The 18,990-nt window shown below is 36.8% G+C and overlaps 1 protein-coding gene and 1 pseudogene across 5 annotated transcripts in view; one reads left to right on the top strand and one right to left on the bottom strand.

The window, feature by feature from the left end:
• Elf1 (E74 like ETS transcription factor 1) overlaps positions 1-18,990 on the top strand; it is a 104,171-nt gene that overhangs the window by 2,519 nt on the left and 82,662 nt on the right. The gene's annotated exons all lie outside the window — the stretch shown is intronic.
• On the bottom strand, positions 14,377-15,779 carry LOC101970858 (pleckstrin homology domain-containing family A member 1 pseudogene; annotated as a pseudogene).

Below are 18,990 nucleotides of genomic sequence, written 5' to 3'. Positions count from 1 at the left end.
TCTGGACCTTGAAGAACTGGTTGGATTTCTCCTGGTGGGGAATGTGAATCATAAGCCTGAGATGGTGGGGGACAAGTACCAAGAGGCTAGCAAGTAGTCTGGTTTGGCAGGAGCAGAGTGCCTGGAGGGAGAACTATGGGAAATCAAGCCCTGACCCTAGAAAGGAGTTTTAACTTGATAAGTTTTGATTAGGTAACAGGTTCTTTTATCAGAGTGACCTTTTATGTCATTCGAGTTTTGAAAATATTTTTTTTCCTCTTTGAAAATCCTGAACATAGCTGTAATATGCAGAGGAAAAAAAAAACTTATTTAAAAAGACTCAATCTAGGACTAGGTGACACGTATCTTAGAATGTTGAGGCAGGAGACTCAGGAGTTCAAAGTTAGCCTGAGCAACATAATGAGACCCCACCTCAAAAAAACAAAACAAAACAACAACAACAAAAAAAACAGGCATGATGGTTGACACCTGTAATCTCAGTGTGACCATAGAAGTTCTAGGCCAGCCTTTGCAATTTAGCGAGACCTCTGTCTCAGAATAAAACATAATAAAAGGGCCTGGAAATGTAGCGCAGTGGTAGAGCACCCCAGGTTTAAATCCCTAGTACTGGGGTGGAGGGGGATTTAAACAGTATAAAATGTAGACTATTTTTTTTACTCATAGGTTTAAGGTTGAATTTTTAATAGAATGGAAAAAAACCAGTTAATTATAATTCAGTTTATAAGAATGAAATCTAGGTTTAAATTATGAGACTAAGCTTAAGCTATATTCTTAATTGACTTTATTGAAATATGATCTTGATAATCTAAGAGAGCTGCAAATAATTGTCAGTAAGGCTTTCTTCTTAAATTGGTTAAGACTAGGAGATAAATATGTGAGGATTCGTGCATATGGTTGTACCTTTTTACCAAAACGCCATTGGAAGCCATATTTTAGGTGTTCTTTCTTGGCCTCTAAATAATGATACTAAATGAATGGTGCTGATGTACCTAAAAAGTATCTTTAATATTTGCTAATGTGTGCGTGATCAGAAGATACATGAAAGTTCAGTAAATGTTTGCAGAAATGAACACCCATATTTAAACAAAGATAAGAGATTAGAAAAGGATTATGGCATTTTAGGCAAAATTGAAAGACTTTATCCTAATCTGTGAGACCTACGGTTATCTGGCCTCTGCTTACCTTCCCAACTTAATTTGCGAATTTTGCCTTTTCATTATACTTCATCCACTTTGGCACATTTTTACTTCTCAAACATGTAGACTTAGTTTTATTACTTGTCATTTCTTCTTCCTATAACATACCCACCTCCAGTTACTTCTTCACATTTCAGGTCTGCATTACTTTCGCAGATAAGTCTTTTGTGATCATTCTAGAGTCCCTCTTGTTTGGTTACTTCCTGATTGATTTACTCTGTGTTTTCTTCATTTTTGTAAAAATTGCCAGTTTGTTTATTTGATTCTGTGTATTTCTTGTTTTGTTCTATCAGAATATTAGTTCCATGAGGGTAAGGATTTTGTGTAGTGGGACTGTTCTTGTTCTATAAGATTCAAACAAAAGTAAAGAAGTTGGAACCCCCATGGTGGAAATGTAGAATGGTGCAGTCATGTTGGAAGTTTGATAGTTCCTTGAAGTGTTAAACAGAGTGATATGATCCAGCATTTCCTAAGTGTATATCCAGGAGAAATGAAAGCATATGTCTACCCCCAAACTTGTACACACATGTTTATAGCAGCACTATTCATAAGCCAAAAGTGGAAACAACCGAAAAATCCCCCTGATGAATTAGTAGTGATGTGTCCGTACAATGGCATATTAATTGGCAACAAAAAGAAATGAAATACTGATGCATACTGTAAGGCGGAGGAATTTCAATAACATTATGCAAAATGAAAGAAACAAGGCACAAAAGGCCACATTTTATATGAGTCCACTTATAAAATGTTAATAGTTAACTATAGAGAAAGAAGAAAAACTAGTGATTACCTTGGAAGAAAGGGGGGCTGGTAGGGTGCCTGCTGATGTAGGTACATAAGGTGATTAAAATGTACTAAAATCAGATTTTAGTGATGATCGCACAACTCTAAATATGCCAAAAAATATTGAATTGTGAACTTTATACTTTATGGCATGTCACAGCTCAGCAAAATGTTAAGGATTGAATAAGTAAAAATCATATAGGACTTTGAAAAATTTTTTCTGTTCTGGGGATTTGAACCCAGGGCCTCAAGCATGCTAGGAAAACACCCTACCACTGGGCAACATCCTCAGTTCTCTTAATTCTATTTTGATTCACAGTCTTGCTAAATTGCCCAGGCTGGCCTCAAACTTGTGATCCTCCTGCCTCGGCCTCGTGTGCCACTGTGCCCTGCTGCCTATAGAATATCTTTAGATTTTAAATTTATCATTTGAATATTACATATTTTAAAATGATAATGGGATAATTTAACAATAAAATTCTAGCTCTTGGGTAATTTCAGGAATGTAGCAGATACTCAGTAAATACCTGATGAAAGAGGTTAGATAATAATTACGTAATTACGTTACAATGCATAGTGTGCATAGTCTGATAAATGCTCAGAGGGAACTAAACCAAGGTTAAAGGTCTCCAAAATTCACATCTGTGTTTGTATTAGGGAATAAGAAAAAGCCCTCCTCTAGGAGGCAGCTTTGAGATGAACTTTGAAGACTAATTAGGCTTTTGTTTATATAGATGGGGGAGGGGAACAAGGTTTTTAGAGGAGGCAAACCAAAGCAGAGATGCATTAACAATTGCTAGCAATTGGCCAAGCTGAGTCTATAAGAAGGATAGGAATGGGAAATAGGGCTGCAAAAATAGACTAGGGTTGGTAGGTAACATTGTTAGTGCTCTGGCAGATCTCTCTTGACCAATACTCCCAATCCCTGTTGTGTTTCCAGTGGCTTGTACTTTGAAGGAACCTCAATCCTACCTGCCTGGAGCTGGAAATACCTGGGGCCTTTACCTGCTTCCCTAAATAGATTGTCCTGTCAGGAGGAGTAGATACTTTGACTTGTTTCCCTTTATATCACCAGTCTTGGAACAGTGCATGTAACCTGGTAAACATTTAGAAAATATTTGATTGGCTGAATGAATAAAAACCAAGAGTTGCAAGGTCTCTTCAAAGCAAAAGTTTATTTTACAGATGTCTTTGGCTCTTGACAAAGAGATTTTGGAAGGTTCTTGAATTTTAGGTTAAGGAGTTTTACTTTGCTTGGAAAAGTGATATGAAAGTAATTAATTTGGTAGTATTGTGTTAGATGAACTGGAATTTGGAAAGGTTATATCTGTGTCCTTTCTCACCTTCATTCCTACTCCTTCCACTCTCCTTAGGTTAGGACCTACCTGACCAAGTTAGGCAATCTCCTGCCAGTAATAATCTCCCAACAGCTCTCCTTGTATCTAGTCTCCCTAAAATAGGGTGGTGACAGCAAAATAGAAAAGATCATCTACAAGAGATTTATTGAAGGAAATTTTAAGATGTTACAAAGTAAATACTCCTAAAAGAACTAGGGAAGTTAACAATGTTTTGGAGAGGACAGGCAACTTTTACCCTTCAGGTTGATCAAATAATAATTTTTTAAAAAATATTTTCTAGTTATAGGTGGATACAATATCTTTTTTTATGTGGTGCTGAGGATTGAACCCAGTACCTCACACATGTCAGACGAGCGCTCTACCTCTGAGCCACAACCCCAACCCCTCAAATAGTAAATTTATTACACATCTTTGTGCATGTAGTTTTTTGAACACTGAAGTTGTGCATTGAATCCAGGGACACTTAAGACTGTGAGACTGCCACCCTGTGGACAATACAAATTTAGAACTAAAATCCGAAAGAATTCTAGAAAAGCTTCATTCCTTTGATAAATTTCAAATTAGTAAATTCTAATGTATTCATTTTGGTACTGTGGATTGAAACCCAGGAGTGTGTTTTTTTTTTAATTCTAATTAGTCATACATGACAGTAGAATGCATTTTGACATATCATACATAAATGGAGTATAACTTCTTATTCATCTGGTTTTACATGGTATAGAGTTATACAGATCAAGTAATCATATATGCACATAAAGTAATAATGTTCTATTCATTATATAATTCTTGCTCCCATGTCATCTTCTCTCCCTTTACTCCCCTCTGTCTAGTCCAAAGTACCTCTTTTCTCCCTCTCCCACTTTGGTTCTTTGGGATTGGCTTACTTCACTTAGCATAGTATTCTCTAGTTCCACCCATTTACTGGCAAATGCTATAATTTCATTCTTCTTTAAGGATGAGTAATATTTCATTGTGTATATATACCATAGTTTCTTTATCCACTCATCTGTTGAAGGGCACCTAGGTTGGTTCTGTGGTTTAGATATTGGGAATTGAGCTGTTATAAACATTGATGTGGCTGTCACTATAGTATGCTGATTCTAAGACTTTTGGGTATAAACCTAGGAGGGGGATGACTGGTTCCATTCCAAGTTATCTTAGGAATCTCCAGGAGTGTTTATTATATCCCTGGCCCTTTTTTATTTTTTATTTTGAGACATGGTCTCAGAAATTGAGGGACTAGATTGCTGAGGATCTAAGTTGCTGAAACTGGCCTTGAACTTGCTGTCTCAGCCTCCCCAGGGCTGGGATTACAGGTGTTTGACACTGCACCCAGCATGAAATTTATTATTTTAGAGCCGACTTGCTCTCTTCTCTCCCATTGGTGTATGTGGTTGAAATCATTTTTTTGGGGGGGGAGAGAGGGGGTGGTGTACCGGGGTACTTGGCCAATGAGCCATATCCCCAGTCTCACTGAGTTGGTTAGTGCCTTGATTTTGCTGAGGCTGGCTTTGAACTTGAAATCCTCCTGCGTCAGCACCCTCCACCTCCCCCACCCCTGCAGCTGCTAGTATTACAGGTGTTCACCACCATGCCTGGCTGAAATCAGTTTTTTTCTGGAAGCTTTTCTGAGGCTTTTAAATGGAATCTGATATACAATTAATAGCTTTAAAAAGTTGCAAAGAAATTCACTGCTTTTTTAGAAGGTATGTTCTTCAGAAATTTCATAAGAGTTTGTTTTTTAAACCATATGGCATGTAGTCCTGTTGTGAAATGATATATATTTTTTTTACTTTTATTGTACTAATTTTTTAAAATCTCATTTTATAACACACACATAGTATTATCATTTGAGAGTTACATTTTTTTAAATATGTATTTTTTAGTTGTAGTTGGACATAATACCTTTATTTTATTTATTATTTTTATGTGGTGCTGAGGATGGAACCCAGGGCCTTGCACATGGCTAGGCGACTGCTCTACCACTGGCCACAACCCCAGCCCCGTATTTTTTTGAGTACTATATGAATCCCCCACCTACTGCCAGCTTTCTTCTTCTTTTTTTTTTTTTTTTTCAGGTCCTAGGAATTCAACTGAGAGGTGCTCTATCACTAAGCCACATCTTTAACATCTTTTTGTTTTTATTTTGAAAGCAAGTTCTCCTTAAGTTACCTAGTCTAGCCTCAAGCTTGTGGTACTATTGCCTCAGCCTCCCAAGTTACTGGGTTTACAGGCTTGTGCTACTGAGCCTAGCTCTTCTCATTTTTTGTACAGTTGGTTTTAGTTAAAAATTCTCCATGGCTTGATGAAATGATTTAAATGTACTTATGTAAAAGAGTTTGGAGTATATTGTTTCTTATTTAGAAAGGCTGTCTGCTCACAGATCAAACATTGGTAAGCTAGCTGGATATCGAAGTGAAATGGTGATTGTGAAAGACTAATTTGCTCTCTGTAACTCAGGAAATGGTTCAGTCTTGGATTCTACAAAATAACTTTCCCAGCAGATGAGTTGTTTACTGCCTATAATGTCATAAATGACTTATACACTTGAATTCCCCGAGATGTCAGCAGTGGTAGAGCAGCCATTTAGTGCTTGAAATAGAAAAGCAGAAGTGAGCTGAAACAACATTCTGAGGTCAGCAGTTGTGTATTCTGATGAGAATGGATGAAGTATTGGTCTCTAGCTTATTAAGTTACCTTATACTTTGCTTTACGGGCCCTACATTTTGGTATTGAGTAATTGTCAAATGTTAATGGTTATTAATTTTGGTTTTGATACTGGGGATTGAACCCAGGGGTGCTTCACCACTGAACTACATCCCTAATTCTCTGTGTGTGTGTGTGTGTGTGTATTTAAATTTTGAGCCAGGGTCTCCTAAATTGCTAAGGTTGTCCTTGAATTTGGTGTCCTCTTGCCTCTGTCTCTGGAGTCATTGGTATTCCAGGTATGCGTCATGGTGCCCAACTGTTAATGATTTTTAATATTTAAATATTATTGTTCTTGTAAAATGTATAGCATAACAAATCTGGAGTAAACTTTAAATGTTTGGTTTTATTTAAAATTATCCTGTAACTGTTTGGGATTGTGGGTGACTTTTCAGAATTACTTTTTGCTCCCTGAATATTTACATTCTACAGTCAACGTATATTGTATAATTTTAAGCTAAATAGGCCATGATGAAAATACAGATGATTAGCAGTAAGCTCCAGCTAGTTGGAGACTGAGGCAGGAGGATGGCTTGAACCAAGTTAGAGACTAGCCTAGGAAGAGTGAGACCTCTATCACTCAAAGAAAAGCAAATGTTTATACAGGTCCACAAATAAGTAAATTATCATGTTTTTAAAAGTATTATTTGAGTGAGGGTGTGGAAGTGTAGTACATAGTGCTGTAATCCCAGCAACTCAGGAGGCTGAGGCAGGAGGATCACAAGTTCAAAGCTAGCCTCACCAATTTAGTGAGACCCTGTCTCATAATAAAAAGGGATGGGGATGTGGCTCAGTGGTTCAGGGCCCCTGGTTTCAATTCCCAGTACCCAAAAAACAATACAAAACAAAAACCCCAAAGAATTATTTAAATATGGCTTAAGAAAAGTAACTTTCTAAATACGTCATGGTTTATTTGCTCCTTTCCTAGATATTGCAATGAAGAGTTGATAAAATTAGGGATATATTTGGTTCCTTCCTTCCTTTTTTTTTTTTTTTTAAACTGGAGATTGAGACCAAGGGAGCTTTACCACAGAGTTATATCCCCAGTTCTTTTTAATTTTCACTTTTGTTTTGAAGCAGTCTCACTAAATTGCTAAGGCTGGCCTTGAATTTTTAATCCTTTTGCCTTAGCCTTCTGAGTCGCTGGGATTACAGGTGTGAATCACCACATCAGGATATATTATATTTTCTAAGGACCTTTAATTATTTGCTCTCATAATCTTTTTAAAAACTGTGACATTGAACTTACATAAAGAAACTTTTAACATTTAATCTACTCTTAAGAGACTTTGTTTTCACGTATCTACCTTTTTATGATATAATACTATTTTAGGATTATTGGTAGTCAAGTATTCACTTTTACTTTTCATACCTAGGTTTGTTTTCACCAATACAAATAAAAAAAAAATCTTTGAAAAGTAATTCTAGCATAGATGACTTGGAATTTTGATAAAGCAGTTATCACTGTTTCATAAACTGTAAATTTTAGTATTTTTGAATGCAAATTTTTCCCTATTAAATACTTTGGACGGCAGATAATAGTGGGGATTGATCCCAGGGAAGCTTTACCACTGAACTACCACCAGTCCTTTTTATTTTGAAATAGGGTCTTGATAAGTTGCTGAGGTTGGCTTTGAATTTGTGGTCCTCTTGTTTCAATTTCTGAGTTGCTGGAATTATAGGCATCACCACTGAGTCCTGCTTTCATTATTAAATACTTTCTATTTCAAACTTTTTTTTCTACTTTGAAATCTTTGGGAAGGCACTTGGCCCAGTGACTTCTTCTTCTGTATTTGTAGTTTAAATCTTTTGAGTTGAAATCTTTTTTTGGATTCAGAATCTAGAGACCAGATTTAGAATGTATTCATATATTGCTCTGTGTGAAGCTTTAATTTTAATTTATTTTATTGATTTTATTTTTTTAAATACACGACAGCAGAATGTATAACAATTCTTATTACACATATAGCACCATTTTCATATCTTTGTATAGAGTATGTTCACACCAATTCATGTCTTCATACATGTACTTGTTTTTTATTACACATATATACATAATAACAATTATACACATAATAATTCTTACTACACATATATACCACAGTTTTTCATATCTCTGTATATAAAGTAGGTTGACACTCAATTTGTGTCTTCATATATGTAGTTTGGATAATGATGTCCAACACATTCCACCATCCTTGCTAATCCCCTGCCTCCTCCTTTTTCCTCCCTCCTCTCTCTGTGTGAAGCTTTTTATGTTCCAAGATTTAATCAGACATTTAATTCAGCTTTTCAAGATTGGAATGGAATTTTTTTTTATCCCAGCTTCCTTAGCTTTGTGTTTATCAGATACTTGTCTTTTGCCAAGGGACACCTACAACCTATTAATTGGGAAGGATGCAGCTGTGCTGCTGAAATCACCCCTGAGGAGGCTAGCAGGCATGGACCCAGTTGTAACAGCTGAGTAGACAGGAGGGGTATGACAGGAAGAGAGTGATCACAGGCAAAGTTGATAAGGAAGGCTGCCCAGCATACAAAGGTGGGTAGAGGTTAGGGAAAGGATCCTGATGGGAGACAAAACACAGGTTTAAGTAATTCAGAACTGCAAGTATTCAGGTGGCAATCAGTGAATTTCAGAGATGAGTGGGAATGCCTTTCCTTTGTTTTCCCCTTTTTTGTGTCGTTGCACATGAATCACAATTTTGGTTTCCTTTGCAATTCTTCTTTGAGAGATGGTTTATTCTTCTGCATTGTCAATATTGTCTAGAATATGTTTTACTAATTTATGGAGGCTTATTTATTTATTTTGGTACCAGAGATTGAACCCTGGGACACTTAGCCACAGAGCCACATCCCCAATCCTTTAAAAAAAATATTTTATTTAGAGACAGGGTCTGGCTAAGTTGCTTAGGTCCTCGATAAGTTGCCGAGGCTGGCTTTGAATTTGGGATCCTCCTGCCTCAGCCTCCAGAGCTGCTGGGATTATAGGCATACATCACTGTGCCCAGCAATGGAGCCCAATTTTAGAGAGCCTTTTACCACAAGTTTATGCAGAAAACAAGATAACAGTTTTTTGTTAAATAAAATTCACATTTTTAATATATTAATTTTTAACTTTTTCATCTTTTGGTGTATGCTTTTTTAAGGGAAGGTAACAGTTTTTTTAAAAAAATTTGTTCTACTTAGTTATACATGACAGCAGAATGCATTTCAATTCATTGTACACAAATAGAGGACAACATTTCAATTCTCTGGTTGCACACAATGTAGAGTCAAACCATTTGTGCAATCAGACATGTACTTAGGGTAATGATGTCCATCTCATCTTTCCTGCCCCATGCTCATCTGCCCCTCCCCTTTGCCCAATCCAAAGTTCTTCCATTCTCCCCACCCCCACCCCTATTATCAGCATCCATTAATCAGAGAAAACATTCGGCCTTTGTTTTTTTTTGGGATTGGCTTACTTTGCTTAGCATGATATTCTTCAGCTCCATCATTTACCTGCAAATGCCATAATTTTATTCTCTCTCATGCTGAGTAATATTCTGTTGTGTATAATTCCATATTTTCTTTATCCCTTTATTGATAGGCATCTAGGTTGGTTCCACAATTTAGCTATTGTGAATTGAACTGCTATAAACATTGATGTGGCTGCCTTACTATAGTATGCAGATTTTAAGTCCTTTGGCTATAGACTGAGGAGTGGATAGCTGGCTCAAATGGTGGTTCCATTCCAAGTTTTCTGAGGAATCTCTATACTGCTTTCCAAAGTGGTTGCATCAATTTGCAGTCCTAGCAGCAATGTATGAGTAAACCTTTTTCCTCATTTCCTCGCCAACACTTATTATTGCTTGTATTCTTGATAACTGCCATTCTGACTAGAGTGAGACATTTTATTGTTTATGTAAGAGCAAACTCACTGGCTGACGTTCAACTGGAATGGCTAAAATTTAAAAAATTGGTGAATGTTGAGGCCAGGATGTGGAAAAAATGGAAATCTTGTGTATCTTTGCTGGGGATATAAAGTGGGGAAGCCACTATGGAAAACAGTATGGCAGTTCCTCAAAAAATTATGTAGAATTGGCCCAGTGTAATGGTTCACACCCATAATCCCAGCAGCTGGGAGGCTGAGGCAGGAGGATTGCGAGTTCAAAGCCAGCCTTGTCAAAAATGAGGTTCTAAGCAACTCAGGCCCTGTCTTTAAATAAAATACAAAATAGAGCTGGGGAGGTGGCTCAGTGGTCAATTGCTCCTGAGTTCAATCCCCTGGGACAAAAAAAAAATGTAGAATTACCATATCACCCAGCAATTCTACTTCTCAGTATATACTTAAAAGAATTGAGCGTCTCAGTTGAGGTAGAAGTAGCCCAAGTGTTTATCAATGGATGAATGGATAAATAAGAGAAAAAAATATATATATTTTATATATAAAATATATATGAATGAGAGAGAGAGAGGGGAATATTATTCAGCCTTAAGAAGAAAGGAAGTTATGACAAGCTACAGCATGGATGAACCTGAGGACATTATACTAACTGAATTAAACCAATAACAAAAAGATATACGCATGATTCCACTTACATGAAGTACTTGGAGTAGTCAAATTTATAAAGGTAGTAGAACTGGTAGTTGCCAGGGAAAATGAAGAGTAGTTTTTTAATTGATATAGTTTCAGTTTTGCAAGATGAAAAGAGTTCTAAAGATAGATAGCTTGTACACAACATGAGTGTACTAGAAATGGTTAAGATGATTAATTTAATGTTATGTATTTTTTTAATCCCTGTTAAAAATCTTGTTTATTATTTATTTATTTGTTGCTGGAGATTTAACCCAGAGGTGCTTTACCACTGAGCCCCACATCCCTAGCCTTTTTTTTTTTTTTTTTGAGACAGGATCTCATTAAGTTGCTTAGGGTCTCACTAAGTTGGTCTTGAACTTGTTATCCTCCTGTCTCAGCCTCTTGAGCCACTGGGATTATAGGTGTGGGCCACTATGTCCTGCTATCCCTGTGAAAATTTGCAAAGAAGCAAATTCAAAGTTTATTTGGTTATTCTGTTGAAAAAAAAAAAAACAATCCATGTCTTTTCTGTTCTCACCAGAATCAACACAAAAGATTTCTGATACCAGATAGATGTGTGGGGATTTACTCCCACCAGCAAGCAAGTAGGAGTCAGTTCTACAGTGGACACCAGCTGAGTGTCCTCTAATCAATCCTATTTAGTTCAGATTCTGTCTACCTGGAGATAGCATCAGATTGCCCAGGTTGAGGACTCAGTCACCAAGACTGCCCCCTTCTCCTGCTTTAATGCCAATTCCAAGTCCTAGGTTTTACATGTGTTTCTGACTAGTTTGGAATCAGGTTCTCACAGCCCCTTCTTTGAGTACCATTAATTTGGTTGAGTGACTCCACAGAATTCAGGGAAACACCTTTACCAGTTTATTATAAAGGCTATTATAAAGGATACAGATGGAAGAAATGCATAGGTTTAGATAGATGAAAGGGTTTGCCATCCTCCAAGCAATCTCTATTTGTTCAGATATCCAGAACTCTCTCAGCTCCGGAATTTTATTCAGACTTCAGTGTATATCTAATGCTAATAGACTGGGTGGTGTTAGCCTTCTCTCCAAAGTGTTGGGGTAGTAGCCCCCCCTACCAATGAGGAGGGTCTTATGACCTAACATCAGACAAGGATAGGTCAGAGGGGTTTCTTTATGGCCAGCTCTGAGACAAAAAATGTGGCAGTGAAAACAGGGTTTATGATGACTCACCTTGGGAAAGAGAAATTCTAGTTTCTAAGGCCTTCCTATGAGCGACAGGAACTGTGGGTAAAAACCAAATAGTATCAGAGGTATATGAATTATTTTTGAGTGCAAAAAGTATTTGTAATGAGATGAAATTACTAATTTCACCAGTATTTGAGTGTTAGGTGCTAGGGGTATAAAAATGAGAAAAACCAGACAAATCCTTATAAAACTTATATTTTAGCAAAAGAGATGTTGATTGAACAAGTAAAAAGCATCCTTAAGTGTTATTTGCAAAAGTATCCTTGAGTGTTAATGTGCATAAAGACCCCTAACAAGCTGGGAGAATGGACTGGATTGAAAAGGTTTCCCTGAGGAAATGGCATTCAAATAGAGACCTGAAGGGTCTGTCCCTGAATTGTCTATCTACAGGTAAGTTGACTGTATTCTAAATCTGAAGGACAGTGCCAGAAACATAGTATAGCTACTTAAATACATAACAAATACAAATAATAAAAAATCTGACTATTCAGAATAAGAATAGTACTGTTAACTTTGAATTTGCCATAGTTTACTCACTGAAAGGTAAATCATGAATATTTAAATGTCGATTGTGCCTTCATTTATACTGTTTTCTAACTTGCACATTTCACAAATTTATCCTGGAGATTTTCCAATATCCATGCTACTTTATATGATAACCACTTTTTATTTTATTTTACTTTTTTTTTTTTTTGGTACTGGGAATTGTATGCAGAGGTTCTTTACCATTGAGCTATATCTGCAGCCCTTTTTATTTTTATTTTTAAATATATGTTAGTTGTCAATGGGCCTTTATTTAGTTATATACATTACTAAGAATTGAACCCAGTGCCTCATACATGCTAGGCAAGTGCTCTATCACTGAGCCACAACCCCAGCCCCAGCCCTTTTAATTTTGAGACAGGATCTCACTAAGTTGCTTAGGTCTTATTTAGTTTCTGAGGCTGCTCTGGAATTTGGTATCTTTCTGCCTCAGCTTCCCAAATTTCTGGGATTATAGGATTGAGCCTGGCTTTTCAGTAATCACTTTTGATAACTGAATAACATGGAACCTTCCATATAATGTGACAGTTTCTGTAGTAGTTTCTCCCGATTTCTGTTTCCAGTTTTACTGTTTTGAACAATACTATATCATATATTTCTATCTTAATATATGCATATATTTTGTTGAAATAAATCCCTAGGACTGAAACTGCTTAGTCAAAGATATACACACACACTAAGACTTTTTCCCCCCTTTTTTGGCCGTGCTGGGGATTGAACCCAGAGCCTCACACTTGCTAGGCTAATAACCCTATCACTGAGCTACATCCCCAGCCTCATACTAAAGCCTTTTGATTATGAATTTGCCTTCTAGAATGATTCTCTTTTTAAGTCTCATGAATAGAGAATGAGAGCGTTTGTTTCTCTTATGCCCTCTCTAATCATTTGAATTTTTGTTAATTTAGTGAATGAAAAATGGTATTGTTTTTGTATTCTGAGATTGTGAAAATGAACGTTTTTTCCTGTGTTTATGAAATGCTTATCCAGGCCCTATACCAATTTTTCTACTAGAATATTCAATTTGATTAATAGTAGACTTTTTCCTCTATATTGTATTAAGAAAGTTTTAAAATGTGCAACAAAGTTGAAATTTTATGAATGCTTATTTACCAACTGCCTATATTTTACCATTAACATTTTAAAATATTTATTTTATTTTACAGTTTTCTCTCTATCCACCATTTTATCTTATATTTTGGAGACATATCTAAATACTATGTTATTAATTCATTGGTACATTTCTGCCTAAGTACTTGAGCATACAAATTATTGACCCATGGTTCAGTATTTGATAGTTTTTTTTCTTTTTAAAGAAAGCTTTAAGCTGAGTGGCGCATGCCTGTAATCCTAGCACCTTGGGATGCTGAGGCAGGAGGATTGAAATTTCAAAACCAGCCTCAGCAACTTAGTGAGATCCTGTCTCAAAATTAAAAATAAAAAGGTTTGGGATGTGGTTCAATGGTAAAGTGTCCCTGGGTTCAATTCCTGGTCCAAAAAAAGAAAACTTGTGGCCTGAGGTTGTAGCTCAGTGGTAAGAGCACTTGCCAGTGGCAGAGTGCTTGCTTAGCATGTACAAGGTCCTGGGTTCAATTCCCAGCACCAAAAAAACCCTCTAAAACCTGTTTCCTTAAATAAACCTTGCACAAAACTACAAATAGATTCAAAATATATAAATATTTTTACTTTAAACATTTTAATTTATAATGTAGAATTGGATGTTTAATAGTCAGCCTTTTTGTTCCTTTTTTATGTTTAAATATCAACATTTAATAGGAAGTCATGGTAGTGTTTTTTAAATGACCAAAACAATTAATAAGCATTTTCAATGTTTGTAAGTTGTTAAACATTTAAACTGTCAAAGTCACTAGGAAAAAAAAAAATACCACACACACATTTTTGCCACCCAAATGAGAATACACAAAGCTTAAGATAGTTGATACGAAGACAATCAGGTTTTTTCCCTCTTTCTGAAAGAAATGACATTTCATTTCGCTACTCCTTAGATTCTTGGTTTACCAGCTTTCAAAGAGTACATCTAAAAGGCAGTATAATATACATATTAAAACCCACTTCCCCCTTTATCATCTTTGACTAGAAGCCTCATGAAGGACACTGAGGATGGATAGTGGTAGGCCCTGCATGCTTCCATCTTACACGACGCTGACTGGAAGGCTTGCATCATCCAAGTCCCCGGGATCACCATCTTTTTCCTGATGGCCATTTTTACTTTGAGGTTTTAGCAGAGCTTGTTCAGTCACTTTGGAAGCTGGTTCTGTTGTAGAGACGATCTGGACCTTGAAGTTCCCTGGCCTGACCTTGGCAAGAGATTTGTAAAATCCTTGGGTCTCTACGGTAAAGCTTGAGACCAGAGAGTTGCTTGAGAGGCTGTGGAATGTGAGGTGGCTACTGCTGCGGCATCTGCAGGACAGACAGTGTGTTTGGACTCTGAAGGACTGTGGGAATGCTCAGAAGATGCTGATAGGCCAGATCCCTGCTGTGCTACAATTAGCACCAGAGACTGCTTTAATCCAACTGTGTATCTCTTCAGGGCTATCAGCCTGTACATAGAAAGTTTGAGACATTGTTACAATTTCAAACAGGTTGTCCGTCATCATTGTATCACTTTGCTTACACTCTTGAACTTTATGAACCTCTTTAAGTGGTATTAGGTGGAGAGGTTCCTTTTCCAGTTCAGATTTAAAGTAGCCTGTTGTGTTTTCATCCAATTGAAAATAACTTCTCTCACAGTTTTTCATCACTGCTCTTTGTTTTACAAAATACCAGCTTTGATAACGGCACTGTCAGGAGGTGGTTGTGGAGTAAAGCAAGGAAGATGGCTTTGATCGTTTCAAATTATTTCTGTCAACACTCTCCCCACATTCATTTACTTCTTTCTGAGTTGGAGTAATGATGGGTACACCACCACCAATATCAGTACTGTAAGACACTTGCTGCTTCCCACATTCACCCTGGTGACTTGGATTATCTGAATTGGGCTGTGAGTCTGATTGCTTTGGTACTGTGATTTTTCTAGCTTTGTTCAACACATTTATCCATTCTACTACATCTTGCTGATCATTGGCTTGTAGGAAATATTTCCTCATTCCTGCATTCATAACAGAACAGAACTCGGCCTTTGGCCTTAGCTTAGTTGCATCGCTAACCTTTGATATATAGGTAAGTTTAATGGCTCCAACACGTGATGATCCAGAAGGAAGGTTCTGTGGATTATCCATGTACCATACAAAACTATCTTCTCTGATACCCAGTATGAAGTACCTTCGAAGAAACTTCCCACTGTTTTCATTTTCTTCAATGTCTAGAAAACCACAGATGCGATTCTGACTATCCACATAAGGCATTTCTGGGCTTGAACATTATCCGCGGCCTCGGCCTGGAGCACCCGCGCCGCCGCAACAGCTCCTACAGGTACCTAGAGGCCGCCCAGGACTGCAGGCCCGCGCACTGCGCACGCAGCCGCCTTTTTTTTTTTTTTTTTTTTTTTTTAAGATAAGGCCTTGCTACGTTGCCTAGTTTGGTCTTGTACATTCAAGTGATGCTCCTGCTGAGAATCTGGGACTCTAGCTAGGCACTTGCCATTATGACCAGCCATTGGTTAATCTTTTGATGAGAAGTCGAAGGCCATTTTCTTTGAATGAGCTCACTGTTGGAATTCCATGCTATATATTTTTCTTATACATCTACAATATATTGCCTAAGATTAAAAAAATGTATTTTTTAATTGTAGTTGGACACAGTACCTTTATTTTATTTATTTATTTTATGTGGTGCTGAGGATCGCACCCAGGGCCTCATTTGTTCTAGGCAAGTGCTCTACCACTGAGCCATAACTCCAGCCCCTTGCCTAAGATTTTTAGTTTTGATTTTTAAGGAGATTAAGAGCTTCTTTTTTGTGAAGCATTTGCCAAATATCTAGCATTTGATATAGCTGCTCATTCCCTGTTTTTGGAAATACTTAAATTCAAGGTTAATAGTACACATGTTTGTTTTTCTCCTACATTTCTGGGTATTCTTTTTCACTTTCCCTTATTCAGCATCATTTCTCTACCTCTAAATGATGGTATGTCTCAAGAAGTTGTCATTATCTGTTACTTTAATATCATTTATTCATTATTATTATGTGTTAATGATCTCCAAATTTATTATCTCTAGCCCACAACTCTGCTCAGAGGTGGATGTAAAAACTTTTGAGTGATAGTTACTTTTCTGATATTATATAACTTAAATACTAATGTATAATGAATTATGCTTAAGTACTAATGCAATGTTAGTACTTCTTATGATAAAGGACTAAAAAGAAAGAAAACAAAAGGTTTCATATGTGTTTTTATTCACACAAATGTATTTTCAGACCTTATTTCATTAACTGGTCATGTGGTAGAGGTAGCATTTAAAAATTTTGCCTTCTTCTGCTACCTGTTCAGTATTCCCTATATCTTCACCAAGCTGGTCTTGGCACAGGACTGGAGAGTTGATACACTTCTTGAGGTAGAGTAGGGGTGTACTGCCAGCTGAAAACCAACTGTTTCTGGTAGATTTTATGGGCAAGTGTGGAGAAAAGGCATTTGTGAGATCAGTAGCTACATACCCAGGTTCCAAATATGTTAATTTGCTCAGATAGTGAAGCCACCTCTGGTACAATAACTACAATTGGAGTCCTCTTGGTTAAGTTTATAGTAATTCACTGTTGTTCCCCAAGATCTATCTTAAATGATCTCTGTGTGTCCTGCACTTATCAACAATATTGTCTTTTGGTCACTGCTGTCTAGTAAGGAGCTAGAACAATGGCACATAGTAAGTGCTTAGTAAATATTTGTTAAATGAATGACAGAGTTCCTAGAATTAGTCATTAACTTGAAATTGTGAAAATGCATTTTTTCTATATACTGCCTCTCTCTATTTTTAAAATGAGGTTGGAGTATATCAGTGTTTTAGGCTTTCTTGAAACAGCGAAGATTTAAGGTTGTGTTAAGGTTTCCTAAAAGTTTTTATAAGAATCTAACTGTTAAAAGTTTATAAACCACTGGATTGGATAAAGGGTCTCTAAGGTTCCTTTCCATTATGCTAAGCATTTACAGTAATAAGTATAAGGGGGGCTGTTGAGGGAAGGCTTCATGCAGAGGAGGATTTTAAATTGAGACTTGGATGGATATTCTCTAGGCAGGCAGAGAGGATAAGATGGGAAATAAGTTAAGTGCATTTTAATCTCAGAAAACAGTGGTAAGAAAGGCAGACAAATAGGAATGGAGAGATTCCAGGAGGTTTCAGTGTCTGGAGTGTGTGTGGTATATATGTGTATGTATGAGAAAGACAGTAGGAAGCCAGAGAGTTTAGGACTGGAAATGGAAGGTGAATAGAAGCCAAACTATGAAAGCCTTTGAATACTATGATAAATAGTGTGGCTTTTTATTTTGCCTTTAGGCCAGTCTCATCAACTTAGCAAGGCCCACAGCAATTTATAGAGGTCCTGTTTCAAAAAATAAAAAGGACTGGAGAATGTAGCTTAATGATAGAGTGCTCCTAGGTTCAGTCCTCAGTACCAAAAAAACAAAAAGGAGAAATGAAAGTTGCTTTTTTCTTTTAGCACAAGCAATCATCATATCATTCTCAGAGTTGTTCTTTTTTATTCACTATAAAATTGATATATTATAGTTGTACATAATGGTGTACATATTTTTATACGGACACATGGACACAATATAACAGTATAATTTGCCCAATATCATTCCCCGGTATTTCCCCTTCAGAGTTCTTCTTTAGGAAGACTGCAGTTGGTGATAGGGAAGGGACAGGTGGTTTGTGTGATGTTCATTTTCTATGACATGATGCTTTCATGTAGAGAGTAGTGAAGATTTTACTGTAAACTCGATATAAAAGATGTAAGGCTTCCTTTCTTCGACATTTACAAATAATTGAATAGTGGCTGCTTTGTGAAGTACAGCAAACTTAGAAAGAGCCCATGGTTCTCATAAATCTGGGCTCCACCTGCACCACTGAATCCATTTCTGAGAATGAGCAAGTGTCTTCAAAAAGTTCCTCCTGGTGATCCTGAGGTGTTTTTCTGGTTACAGTCCACTGAAGTAATATTTGTTGTTTTTAATATTGAATTTAAAATTGTGAGAGAAAATATCATGCCTATATAAAACAATTTAAGATTATAGACAACATGTTACCTGGGCATATCAAATAGAATACAACCAGTTCTTGGTTATTTTTTAATGACAGGAAAGAATAACATCCAGAATGAACACTGCCAATGGAATCTTGTAACATAGTTACATGAATCCAGCTGTATCAAATCTTGGGCCAAATCATGTCTTTAAAAATACTTCAGCTGGTAAGGTGGTGCATACTTATAATCCCAGCTACACTGTGATCCCAACTACTTAGGAGGCTGAGGCAGGTGGATCACAAGTTCAACGCCAGCCTTGGCAGTTTAGCAAGATTCTGTTTTTAAACAAGCAAAATAAAAATTCAGTGTGTAGTAAATTCCTGATTAAATACATTTTCTCCTGAATGAACTCTTTTTGTTGTTGTTTTGGTACCAGGAATTGAACCAAGGGGCTATTAAGCACTGAGCCACACCCACTGCACTTTTT

The sequence above is a fragment of the Ictidomys tridecemlineatus genome, chromosome 6, assembly GCF_052094955.1.
Source record: "Ictidomys tridecemlineatus isolate mIctTri1 chromosome 6, mIctTri1.hap1, whole genome shotgun sequence".
NCBI classification, from domain to species: domain Eukaryota; kingdom Metazoa; phylum Chordata; class Mammalia; order Rodentia; family Sciuridae; genus Ictidomys; species Ictidomys tridecemlineatus.
This window is presented reverse-complemented; position numbering and strand designations above follow the sequence as displayed.